General features: G+C 44.0%; 1 pseudogene; it reads right to left on the minus strand.

Moving 5' to 3' along the window:
• Positions 1-3527: 3527 nt before the first annotated feature.
• Positions 3528-12826, minus strand: part of LOC146185137 (uridine phosphorylase 1-like) — a 25209-nt pseudogene continuing 15910 nt past the window's right edge.

Consider the following 12826-nt stretch of genomic DNA (forward strand, 5'->3'; position numbering starts at 1 on the left):
TGTGCGTCGTTTAACAGTCATGTGCATATATATATATTCTGCGAAGCTAGAGGCGGGAACGAGGACAGAAACGGACGTTACTACACGTTAATGCGAGAAAATAAAGCAGCAATAAAAAGGAACAGCTGCGCTCATGTGTGCTCACAGGTGGTTTTGACGCTTATCTTCATTGGTATTTCCAGAGAGCACTGCTTCGGGAACATTTTTGAACGCGAAAGCGCTGCCACCATACCTGTCGAGATTCTTCGTATTTGCGGGAAAAACACTGGCGGAATGGGTAGGCATGGCAACGGAATGCACAGCTTGGCAATTGCCCTGCAGGATATGAATGACAATGCATGGGATTGTATATTAGACCTGTCTAGGACACGTTGCAGTACCTTCGGAATTGACTTTGCAATAACATAGGCCGAATTTGAGAGTTTATAATATAGTCAGCCTTGGGTGAAAATCGGTTTGGCCCATACCTAAAATTGAATCCGGTCTTCTCGACACTGCCATGATCTATTATAAAAAAAAAAAAAAAAAAATATACGTGTCCAACCTCAAAACTCTGTCTGCCCCATTCTCAAAATCGTCTTGTCCCATTCGACAACTGAGTTTACCCATGTCCCAAATCAACTTCGCCACTTCTAAAATAGACTTGCCCTACTCTCAAAATTGACGTTAACTACTTAGAGAATAGAATTGATTCAAGTTCTAAATCGACCTGGCCGACAACCAGAATCGACTTGAGCCACCCCTATAATGTGGGTGGCCCATCTCGAAATTTGCTTCGCGAAATTTGAAGAGTTTGCCCAAGTTCAATATCGACAGACTTGACCCACCGCTACTAGAGACGTGGACCAACGCCTAACAAAATTGGTTCAAAAAGTCCTAAATGTGGATGGAGAGTCGAGACGTGAACACTTTTCTCGGATACTACGTTGCTTGATGGAGTTTAACCTCTCATTGTTTACGCCCTATGTTGCCTCCAGGTGAAAAAACTACTTCCGATTTTTCGCCTATTTTTTAGCTTCTCAAAGAAACGGGGCCTTTAATCAGTCTGCAGGTAATAAAATTGCTTCCCTGAACATCACATTCTATGACCTTGTGCTTCGCGCGTCATAGTGTTAGTCGCTTTTGCGCTATAAAGTCCAATATAATGAACTAAACTTTCATTATTTGCGACATGTCTTTGACGAGAAGCTGATGATGATGCTGATGCGGCCATTCCCCTTTGTATCGGGGGATCACAAAGTTCTGGATCAGGCCAGGAGATTTTCTTCGCCTCCTGTTCCGGAAAACAAAACTTCTCAAAGGGGGGGGGGGGGGGGGGGGGGGGCATATTTGTGAAGAACATGTGATAATTGGATAAAAGACGAAGAAAACCACGTTTGGAGAAAGAAGAAGAGGAAAACCCCTATCACCCCTTGGTGATAGCCTAGTGGTTAGAGCGCCCGTCTCGGCTGCGGGAGGTGGTTAGTTCGAAACCCACCGCCGGACACCCACCGGTAAAAATGGGTACAAGCGTCCCCCGGCCTGGCGCTCGGCTTTTGCAGGGGTGTGCGTTTGGGAGAAGCTCCGTAAACCCCGCTGCGCGCCCCTCTTCTGCAGTGGGCCCAAACCCAGTTTCGAACCTCGCAGTCTGCAAAGGTGGCTCTGTTTGTCTTGCAAAGGTACTTCCTTTGACCCTCACCTGAAGTGCTCCTTCAGAGCCTCAGCTGCAGCATTCCAAAAAAATAAAAATAAAAAAATAAAATAAAAAAACCAAAATATATATGCACGCAAATACTAACCACTTGGCAGCGTGATTTTCACCCCTCGTTTGATGTCACATCACGCATTTGTTTTTGTTTCTTTGTGTATTTTCTTGCTTCTCTCGTACTCTGTGAAAAAACATACTTTGCTGCTCCTGCATTTTCAGCTGCCAACTCTATGGTGTAGCTGTTAAGTTGAAGTTAGTGCTCGTCTAGCTGTTTCAATGTGCGCTGTCTCTTTTACGTCTATCTATCTAAATCGCGTAAACTATCAGAAAGTTCTCGTTTAGTGACTTCATGTCCTTTTAATAGTAAGTAGTTGCAGAGTGAGATTATTGAATGAAAAAGAAGACTATCTCAAAAATAAAAATCAATTACTGCAGCGTTGCCCGGCCGCAGGGGCTTACTAGCTATGGCGGCCGGCTATTGAGCCCACAGAGGAAATCTCAGCTGCGGCAGCCACAGTCCATTGGAAGTGACAGCACAAAAGGCTCCGAGGTTTAACTCCCTTTGAACCGATTAAGACGTTCGAAAGGATTATTCGGCATGGTTTTGCTTGGCGGTTTAGCACTGAAAGAGTGGCACAGAGTCTGTCAGTGTTAAGCGCGAAGAATCGATAGTGAAAGGTCAAGGGATCATCACTGTTGGTATACAGTAACGAATACCACATATTACATGACTACACGTCGAAACGTAGCACGTTATCTCTAATGAATAGGTTAGGATTAGCATGATGTCCCAGTTGCTATGGCAACTAACGAGGCACGTAATTTTCTGCCCGGCTGTGACGATCGTAAGGAGGTCTAAATTAATTCATAGCCCTCCAGTTGACGCGTCTTGCAGTTCATGTGCGACTTTTGAATGTCAAACACTGCAGCATGGCATACTGCATAGCATAACATATAAGAAGCTCAGTTTACTGTAGTTTCATCGTTTGCGGACTGCAGCTTCACGCCCATGTTACATTTTCTGCATACACGAGTTGTGCAAACGCATGCCAAAGACTGAGCTCGTTGTCACGAGAAATAGCTGCAGAAATGCGAACTGGCGCTATAAAAAAGTGTGGGACACTTCAGAGAATCTGAACCCCTGGCACTTTGCGCCGTTTTGCATTTATGCAGGCATGAACAGTATATACAGTTGTTAGGTGTAAAAAGTATTTGCCTTAGGTCCATATTTCGGAGCGATAACTGATCAAATCAGAAATTCCCTTGTCTACTTCAGCAATAAAACCGCGCTTCAAGTACGATATATGTTTAGTTTTAATAACATAACTATGTCAGCACACTTTTACAGCCATAGAGCTGCAGCTGAGCTTTCTCAGCGTTCCTGTGGCGTCATCATGCTGCCACCTGCGAAAACCGAACACACTACAATGGGAAGAGCTGGACCGCAGCGGCCGGCTAAAGCGCCTTTGGATCAGAGTTGCTCCATCCATACATGGACTATATGTCACGCTTCTTTCGTTGTTCCCCATCTTCGAAGATGCTAAAAAAACAAGATGAGTGGATTTTTCAGAACACGAAAAGTAACACTCCTGCAGAAGTAGCAGCAACATATAATCTAAGCTTTAAACGCTTGCAGCTTTATATTTAGCAATTAAATATTGCTGTGGCGAGAAGCAAGCTATGAAAGCAGCTTGTGTTTAAGTAGCAGGAAATTGTTGTGTTCAAGGTCGAGATCAATCATCGAATCCAATCATCGAAATATACATTTACAGGCAGTTCTAAGCCAGCATGTTTTTTTTTCTTTTATTTTTTTTTCATGGAAAAAAGGCAGACGGCAGCATTATTCGGGTAGTCTTCAGTGTCGAGACGAGTACTTGCTCGTGGATGGAGGCAAACCCATTTTGTGGCGTATGAACTGTAGAACGACCTCCTGAGGCCTGTCTTGCCACTCAAGTAACTTGCTCTCATCGGCGTCCACTTCGTCGGACTCCAACCGGTCAAGCAGCGTTACGCACACGATGGCCCCTATAACACGGTCATGCATGTCACATGGTCAATGAAATAAAGTAAAAAAAACGGCAGCGTTCTGAAATCAAAATATGGTTGATAAATATTGTCCGATTGCTTGAGGTCTAGGTGCATTCAAAAGCATTTTGTGGAAGCTTAGCGTTCTATTTCTCATTTCTTCTTGTGGAACAAGTACAACAAAAGCTCAGTGCGCATTGGAAGTGAATTATGTGACCATCTATATTAAATGCTATGCTATATGTGTAAATGAAATTGTATTAGCGTCCAGAATAAGATTAGACAAATTACTGACACATGGCGACAAAAGGACAACCAGTCGTTAATAGACCGGAGATGTGAGTACAATTGAGACAATATTGATACGGATGACTTAAGATTCTGTCTCTGATTCGCAGCATATCAGTATAAATAAATAAATAAATAAATAAATAAATAAATAAATAAATAAATAAATAAATAAATAAATAAATAAATAAATAAATAAATAAATAAATAAATAAATAAATAAATAAATAAATAAATAAATAAATCAGTCAATCAATATGCTTTTTACTTAGATTTGGAGAGGAAGGCTTCAATCCTCCGTGGTAGGTTGTGTCTTGCTCGTCATTATATGAACCTACACTGTCCATATAATGACGCACAGTCCATCGCAAAGGCTGTGCCAGTGAGATTCCTCCTTTCAGCGATGTTTCAACTAATTATTGTTTCCTGTGATGATGGTACCTCCAAATTTGACATGAATGGTTACGATGAGCGCAGTCATATTTTCTTTCTTAAGAAATGGTTATACCGCGCCAAGCAACGCTTGAAAACCTCACACTTCCTGCTTAAAGCGGTTATTTGATAAGCTAGGTTATACCCTGTTCAAAAGCAAATCCAACAAAGTAAGACCCGTTTTTTGTTCTTCGTTTTCATGGCGCCCAAAATTGTATGTGGGGGATCTGTGCCAAGGCAGAGCTCTGTGGCAATATATGTCTGAGAGCTTCATGGAAGAGCGCGAGCATATTCAGAAGGGGTTCAGGAGAGAGCACAGGTGCAGATGCCCTTGAGATTGAAGTGAAGTTTGTTGTATATGAAAAGGAACAGTTTGATTAATTTTCACAAGGGATGATAGTAATCTTGCAGTCTTCGGAGACTGAATTTCTAACTTTTGTTACGTACAGCAATAAGCGAAATTAGATCCTTCGGGTGATTCGCACTCTCACTCAATCTCTGTATGCCTCCTTCAAACACACCTGGTTTCGAACCCTGCCGCGACATCAGTGTTTCAGTGACGGCGAAAAGCAATGGGCGCGTGTACTGCGCGTTGTAGTGCACGTCAAAAAAAAACCGCAGGAGTTCAAAATTACAGTAGCGCTGCACTACAGCGTTCCTCCTAACCCGAGTCGCTTTGGGACTTCAAACCCTATTAACCCAAAATAGCAATACTTCGAATCCGCTCTAGGCACTCAGGTAGATTCAAAGAAGGGCAGCACAGTGCGAAAAAACTGTCTGAATGTGAAAAATCACGAAACCCGCCTTGGTGATGGAATCGTTAGGGCGCTCAACTACTGTACCCAAGGATGCGGGATCGAATTCCGAGCGAGGCGGCAGCTTTTTGATGGAGGCGAAGAGAGCGTGCCCGTGGGCTGTGCGATGTCAGTGCACGTTGAAGAATCTCAGGTGGTCGAAATTTTTGGAGCCCTCCACTACGACATCTTTCATAGCCTGATTCGCTTTGGGAAGTTAAACCTCAGAACCTAAGCCAAAAATCGCGGAGGTCAGTAAGATTAATTACGTTTCGTGAATGCGAAATAATCGACTACTTTCATAGATGGCAGTAATGGAATTACAGTAAATGTAATTTAATTCCTTCAATTTATTACTTTTTCGATGATTTGTAATGTAATGAATTACTTTTTCAGTTTGGTAATTTATTAATGTATTGAATTGACTTTTGAGAGTAATTTCGCAGCAAAATTAACTAATTTCTTTCGAAACTACTTTTACTAAAGGGCACCCACTGTAGAGTGGCGCGAAAGCAGGAACGACGTGCGGAAAGCCTGGGCCAGCGTAACGGATAGGCAAAAGGAGACAGAAAAGAGAAAGCAGACGCAGAACTTTGCGTCTGAGACCTCCTGTATCTTGCGTATCCGGGCTGCTTAGTGCGGCTATCCTATGAATAGCTGCAACCATTCCTATGGCAGCAGGAGCTAAGGTGTGAAAAGGCTGCCAAAGGGACCGATGGTGCAAGACGGTCGGAGTTTAAAACCAGTTGAAAGCTCACACTGGCACTCCCTGTTTCGTCAGTTGGGCCGCGGTGGTGCCTGGTCCCACTCGTCACCACGGAACGAGAGAAGGTGGGGAGGGGGGAGGGGGGGGGGGGTGCCAGCGGAAGGGTCCATGGCATGAGCATTATTGAGCGCAAGGTGCCGGGGTCGGTTCTCGGGGACCACGGAAGCAGTAAATAACCTAGCTTCTTCAGGGACTTCGAACAGCGGAGACAGCTCTGTGCCAGCGACATTCGACCATGCTTCTGTTCTTGTTCTTTTGTTTCCGTTTTTTTAGAAATAATTAGAAATGTAATTTAATTTCTTGCCAAAAGTAATTTGACATGTATGACCACTTTACCACAAAATACACGACAATGCACCATTATTGCAGCCGAACTCGATTTAATCTAAAGTAATCTATTCGCATGCCACCATGATCGAGTAGAATTTAGCCTTAATTTACCGCAATCCAATGTGATCCAACTTACCCAACATTAATGAAACGTAATCTAGCCTACTGCAACTTATTCAATGGTAATTAACGCTTTATCTAGTAAAGCAGATCACCCGAATTCATCTGTACTCTACCACAATTAAACGTAATTCACTTTAATCCGACGAAATGAGCCCTTAATGCAATGCAGTTTCGGCGTCCCTTTCTTTTGGAATTAAATTAATGACCGAGATCGGTAAATAGAGATGAAGTCTGGTGTGGTGCAGCTGTTGTTTATATAGGACGCCATTAAGACAGTACAATAGAGGGTTTACAAAAGTACGTCTGGCAACCGTGAGCGGCACGCAGATCCCGCGCTGGCCGCCATATTTTGCTCGCTCCATCCGTTCGCTTCGTGTCCGTCCGTCAGCGCTCGCCGTTCTGTTGGCACGTTTCACGTTTTAACCTAGTGTGCTGTGCTTGGAACTCTCTTCGGTCCCTGGCGGTTTCTGTTAGCGACGCCTAGAAGCGTGTTTTGACAGCCGAGACCTGGCGGGGCCCACCAGCCGCGCTGCCGAGCGCAGTTACAAATTGCTCTACGAGTCGCGCATGCATGGGCCCGTCAGCAATCCGCAGCGTCATCCCTATCCATGTACAGTATCTAGAGTTCTGTAATATGGATTTTTTTTTTGTCTGTGCGCCTTTGCTGTTTACTTAAACGCCTATGAGAGATCATCGCGAGTTTGTTTGCTTGGTTTGCGCAATCACCGTCACTCATCCCACTGGAAGATACTTGGTTGGTGAAATGAGCGAGGATGCATTTTATTTTATGATAAAAGCATCGCGTAATTTGACGTAAGTTGGACTGGCGCTTAGCACTTTCCTTCCCATGCCGTCGACGCAGTAGTTGGCATTAGTCTCGGAAATAATCGGGGGCTGCGTAAAAAAAAGAAAAAAAAAGTGGCATGGTAATTTGTGCTTCCAGTGATTGAATATTGATTGGTGTGCGATAGGCAATGACGAGCTAAATCTTTGTAATTAATTGATCAATTCATGAAATAAAGAAACGAAAAAAAAGAGAAAAAATTGGAAAGTAAGGGTCTAAAGGTGTCAGAATAAAAAACCAGTGCTTGGTGATGCTAAGGAAGAAAATTTAGAATGTATAATTGATTAATTGAAATAATTGGAGAATGTGTTCAAAAGCCGATTGTTGCTGAGGCATGAGTATTGGTGTATAAAAATATAAAACGTCAAAAAATAAAGAAAGAAAGAAAGGATAGAAATATAACATACCATACGAACAGAAATACAACATACATAACAACATATAACATACTACACTTGTGTGTAGTATGTTACTTTTGATGAATTCATATTTCACTGCATTGTATTATTTTCGCCCCTCCTGCTAGGGCCAGTTAGGGCTTGCAGTAATTGGTTAAATAAATAAATAAATAAATAAATAAATAAATAAATAAATAAATAAATAAATAAATAAATAAATAAATAAATAAATAAATAAATAAATAAATAAAAGAGCCAAATAACACGTGAAGAAAGTAAACATCGTGCGTGCGTGTGTATGAGAGAGAGACACTATCGCGTTATACCTTTAACGGCGGAGCTTAAGTGACCCCCTAATTTTTGTATAACGATATGACTTAATATAAATCTGATTTTATGAACACAGCCAGTTGCACAAAGCACAAACACTTCGCTGTGATGTGAGTTGACTTTTCAAATTTCTTTTCGTTTCAGCCGAGTTCCTCCTCCTCCGAGTTCCTCGAAGCTTCCAATGTCAGCGCTTTCATATGAGATTACGCTTCAAATGTTTACTTTCTGACAAAGGGAATAAACTAGAAATCGACATATTTAAAAATTCCAGTGAATTTCAGTTAGCTCTGAATTAGCGAACCATCGGGTGACTCGAAAAAACACACAAAAGTGAAGCGCACGCTTCGTTATTTTATCAGCCGCGCTGGCAGGTATAAAACCTGAGCTGCGCGCTCTGGACGTGGACCGGTCGAAACGGGCTGCACGTGAGCATGTTACAACACACTAGTGGGATGTCATCTTCTCCTGCTTTTCTAGACGCCGCGGGTTTGGCAGCCGCTTGCTTTTGCAGCGTGAAACACGCACCTCGGGCGCACTAGACAACCGTATTGCTCTCTGCACCAAGCACTACCATTTCGTACGACTGTGAAAAGTATTTTCGGTAATCATGCCCGTGTCTTAAATCCAATACAAAATGGTAAATGCAACTTACGTACAAAATCTTTCAAAGAACGTATTGGCACAATAGCGTTCGTTATACATCCATTGCTCCTTCTCCCGTGTCCTCCATCGCAGTATAGGCTTATCCTTCAAGTTAACAAGGCTCCATAGCGCGCAAAACAACCTTGCTGTTTTAGGTGATAGCACATTCTGTGAGCTAGCTCCCAGTCAGAGGGACGTTCAGTAATGCTTTACATGATGCAAGTGACCCTTGTAAAGCCGATTAGGACTGCAAACGAACGGTCGCATACACGCGTATACCTTGATTCCGTGCGCGTCTACGACGGTACGCTGGCTGCAGAAGGGCACGCAACAATATGCTGGCATCATTCCGAATAGAGCTTGGAGCTAACAGCAACTGCTGTGATGTTAAAAGATGAAACAATCGCTGGTGAGCATTCCAATGCACCTTTCTGTGCATGCACGGGTTCTACGAAGGCGCATGTTGACAGCGTACTCGATGGGAGGCGCGGGCGGACTGAGCAAAACATGGCCGCCGCGCACAGTTTCTGTTTCTTTCACTAGATGGCGCTTACTTTTGTAAAGCCTCTATAACATGTGTCTATTTTATTAAGAACCATCGGTAACAAACTCTTATAATAATCCTTTCATTCTACGCAATAGAAAAATGATGAAGGTACTGATGTGTGCTTTAGGGAGAAATTACGTATATGTTGCTGGTGATGACCTTCGATCGCGAGACTGCGGTGTAATGTAAACATTTTTTGTAAGTCATCATTAATCACGTCGTCATATTCTTTGTGTTCCGATGTGACGCTATCACTTTCTGTAATTCATCCTGAATCACGTGACCCTGTCTCGTGACTCCGGTGTGGCGTCGCCACTTTTTGCAAGTCATTCTGAATCACCCGAAACTACTTACCGACATAGTCGTGATGCCACGTGACCAGTAGGAAGTCACGTACAGCTAGCATGCCACAAAACAAGCCATTTTCCACCTTTATTTTTTGTGCCTCATGATTTATCACATTCCATGAGTATTCATGATTATAGTAATAAAGATTATATACGGCTTATGAGGTGACATATACGTTAGTACGATGTCACGTGGACTTTTGGGATCACGACTTCCGCGGACACAACTTGTGGACACTTCAGGGGGCGGTTTACCTTCTAATGAGCCATACAAGTTTTTGCGGTAAAATGAAATTTAGATAGTCGGCTGCCACTACCGTCATCCCGTTCTTTTTAGTACTGGCGTAATTCCCGTTTTATATCATTCAGTAGAATTCGCTGGCCTTCTGTAGTTGTCACTAGATTCAGCCGCACAGTTTCTAAGGCAAAGTGCCAAGAACTGTTTAATGAAGAGTATGTACTGCAGCTCACTGCATGGTGCACCTTAGAGCACGAGAAAAGAAGCTTGACAACATTAACAGGGAGCAGCATGTCGCCCATTAGACCCCCGAAAAGCGTAAAAAATCATTCATCCCTGCGAAAAAGGTTTACATTGATAAAGCTGTTGCTTGAACAGGAGTTTGGACGAATATTTAGGAGAATCGCCAAGGGTGGAATAGGTTCATAAATAGAGAGCAATTACTCACCGAAATTCACCCAAGCCCACCCATACAGCTGAAAAGAAAAGCTATACACCTCTCTCAGAAACATTATAAAGAAAAATTCGTCCTGGTCCGATAGTCGCTCTACTAACTACAATTGTTCTTTTTTTCGTCACCCCATGGAGAAAGCAGCACGCAGAATCCATGAGTACCAACCTTTGATGCCTACACGGTGACACATGGCAGCAAATTGACAGGCCTCCATCTCAATGTTGACCACTCCCACGCCCCGGATCTTCTCCAGGAACTTTCGCTTCGCGGCCTCCGTGAAGGAGCAAATCGCGCCGTCCAGCCGACCCTGCCCTGAAGGTCCACGAGAGAAGGATGTGTACAGGCCGCGGGCATTTCCTTTTTTTCTTTTTTTAAAGCTTCGAGTGGTTAGCAGCGGGCAAGTTTCCAATTAAGCATCCACGGTGGAAGAAAGAGAAGTGTTCTGATGGCGCGACCGCGCTGTAGCGAGAGAGCGGCCGCTTAGTGTGACCGGAAAAGAGGGCCGCCGCCATGGAGAGCACATGTTTTGAGGACCATCCCCTCCGCTGATTCTGCTGCGTGCTTATGAAGCAGCGGCAAGGGAGCTGATAATTTTTCACTTTAGTCAGCACTAAAACACCATAACCTCGAGTCATTTCTATTTTCGTTATTTACATGTCAATTTCTGAGCAGACAGAACCTTTCAAATAGCTAAATTTTCGAGGGAGGAGAGTGACGCGTCGTCTGCTCGAACAGAAGACACCCTGCGCTAACTGCATCGGAGCGTTCAAAGCGCTAACCGCGCTTTGAACGTGCTTCTAACGAATTGCTGCTTAGTGCGGCCAAAAAAAGAGTAGCGTCATCTCGTGCCGCCGACAGCAATGCCTCGAGTGATGGGCACCTCAACTGACGTGGGTACAATGATGTGCGAGACCATCTCGCGCAGACTGCAGAGATGTGCGTTCTCTGACGCAATATCTATCTTTCGTGCATATCGCTACCGGAAGGTGCTCTTGTGCACATCAAGCCAGAGGGCAAGCTGCTCGACCCGGCTGCTCATATTTTTCAAATGCTGAAGATGGTAGAAGCAGGTTTCCGAAAATATGCTGTAAACCTAATGCTTACCTCACAAAAGACTATTAGCGTTGCATTTGCATGCCCACTGAGCCTAAAGCAAACATAATAGCACATCTCCTAAATTACTATGTTGCAGTGAGGTTGAGACAGTTCAGCAGACAAAGACGGTAAAAAAACAAAACAAAAAAACAGTCGCGCAATTTGAGAAAGCCCACGTAAGCCACGGTAGCTGAAAGAAACCAGCTGTTACTAACAGCTAGCTGGCTATCAAACAATCGAATGACGGCATATGTGCCACAGTTGCTGCGAGGCTTCACATGCCCAGCGGTGCTCGGTAACGCAAAGTGAGACAGCTGCGGAGTAATTTTTAGCCAACGGAGTGTGCTCGACGATATTTGATACGGCCCGGGCTGATCGCAGTGTGTGCGTGCGTCTGCCGATCGAGAACATCGGCATGCGGTGCTGGTTATGTTTGGTTCCCTCCTTATGGTTGGTCCCCCCTGCTTATATGCCTCACGCGTATACGTCTTTTTTCGTAAATATAAAAATAAAAAATAAAAAAAGGACTACGGAATACAAAGATTTCTCTCGTAACATATCCCATACACAAGCAGAACTACCGATTTTAGCTTCCCAGCTTGAAATTGTGCCATAATATCTTACTACGTGATAAGAAAAAAAAAAAATGGAACACACTGGCGCGCCTGCGGGCGCTGCTGTATCAATATCATGTCGTCATGTCATGGGCTCGGCTGTTTCAATAGTAAAAAAAAAAAAAAAAAAAATAAACGCCAGAGTCGCTCGTTTCATAACTGACATGTTCATCGAGCTATTGCAACCCTGAAGCTCGGCGCCTCATGTGTCCGCATTCCTTTTCTATCCCGATAGCAATCGGACAGCTTGTGCGTGTTGACAGCTGTGGAGGCTAATCTAGTTCTCGTGCACTCCTTCGAATGCCTATTACGCGGCGCCCACTCGAGTGCCTTCAGCAAATATTACATTACCCAACTATCGCGTAAACCTCAATAGTTGCATATCAGAGAAATCCTTCCTTAATGTGGCCCCGAGTCGAATTATAACCCAGAAAATGGGCAGAAATATAAGAGTACAAACCTCCAATTTCTCCCCCCCCCCCCCCCCCCCCAAGAAATGTATCACCTCTCTTTCTTCCACCGTGGTCGCAACTATATGCCAGTTGAACAGATTCCGTAGCAGGTATCTATACAATAAAGCTCCAGTATTTGAACGGGCAGAAAGAAAAAAAAAGTCATTTTGTTGCTTGATTATAAGTTCTGCTCATTACTGAGCGGATCGTGTGATAAAAGGCTCTAACGTTACCTACGTGCTGTGTGAGATCAATCGCTCTTACCTTCGTAGAAGTCGTCGGCACAGAGTGTCTTGCCTGGATCAGGTTCAATGCTGGCAGGACTCGGCTCCCGACATCCTTGATCTCGCGCGCCAGATCGGCGTCAGCACACAGGGCCGTGAAACACGCTCACCCAGTATGAACTCGAGTGCGGCATAG

This window comes from Amblyomma maculatum, chromosome 6 (assembly GCF_055883805.1).
Source record: "Amblyomma maculatum isolate TAMU_Amacu chromosome 6, ASM5588380v1, whole genome shotgun sequence".
NCBI lineage: Eukaryota > Metazoa > Arthropoda > Arachnida > Ixodida > Ixodidae > Amblyomma > Amblyomma maculatum.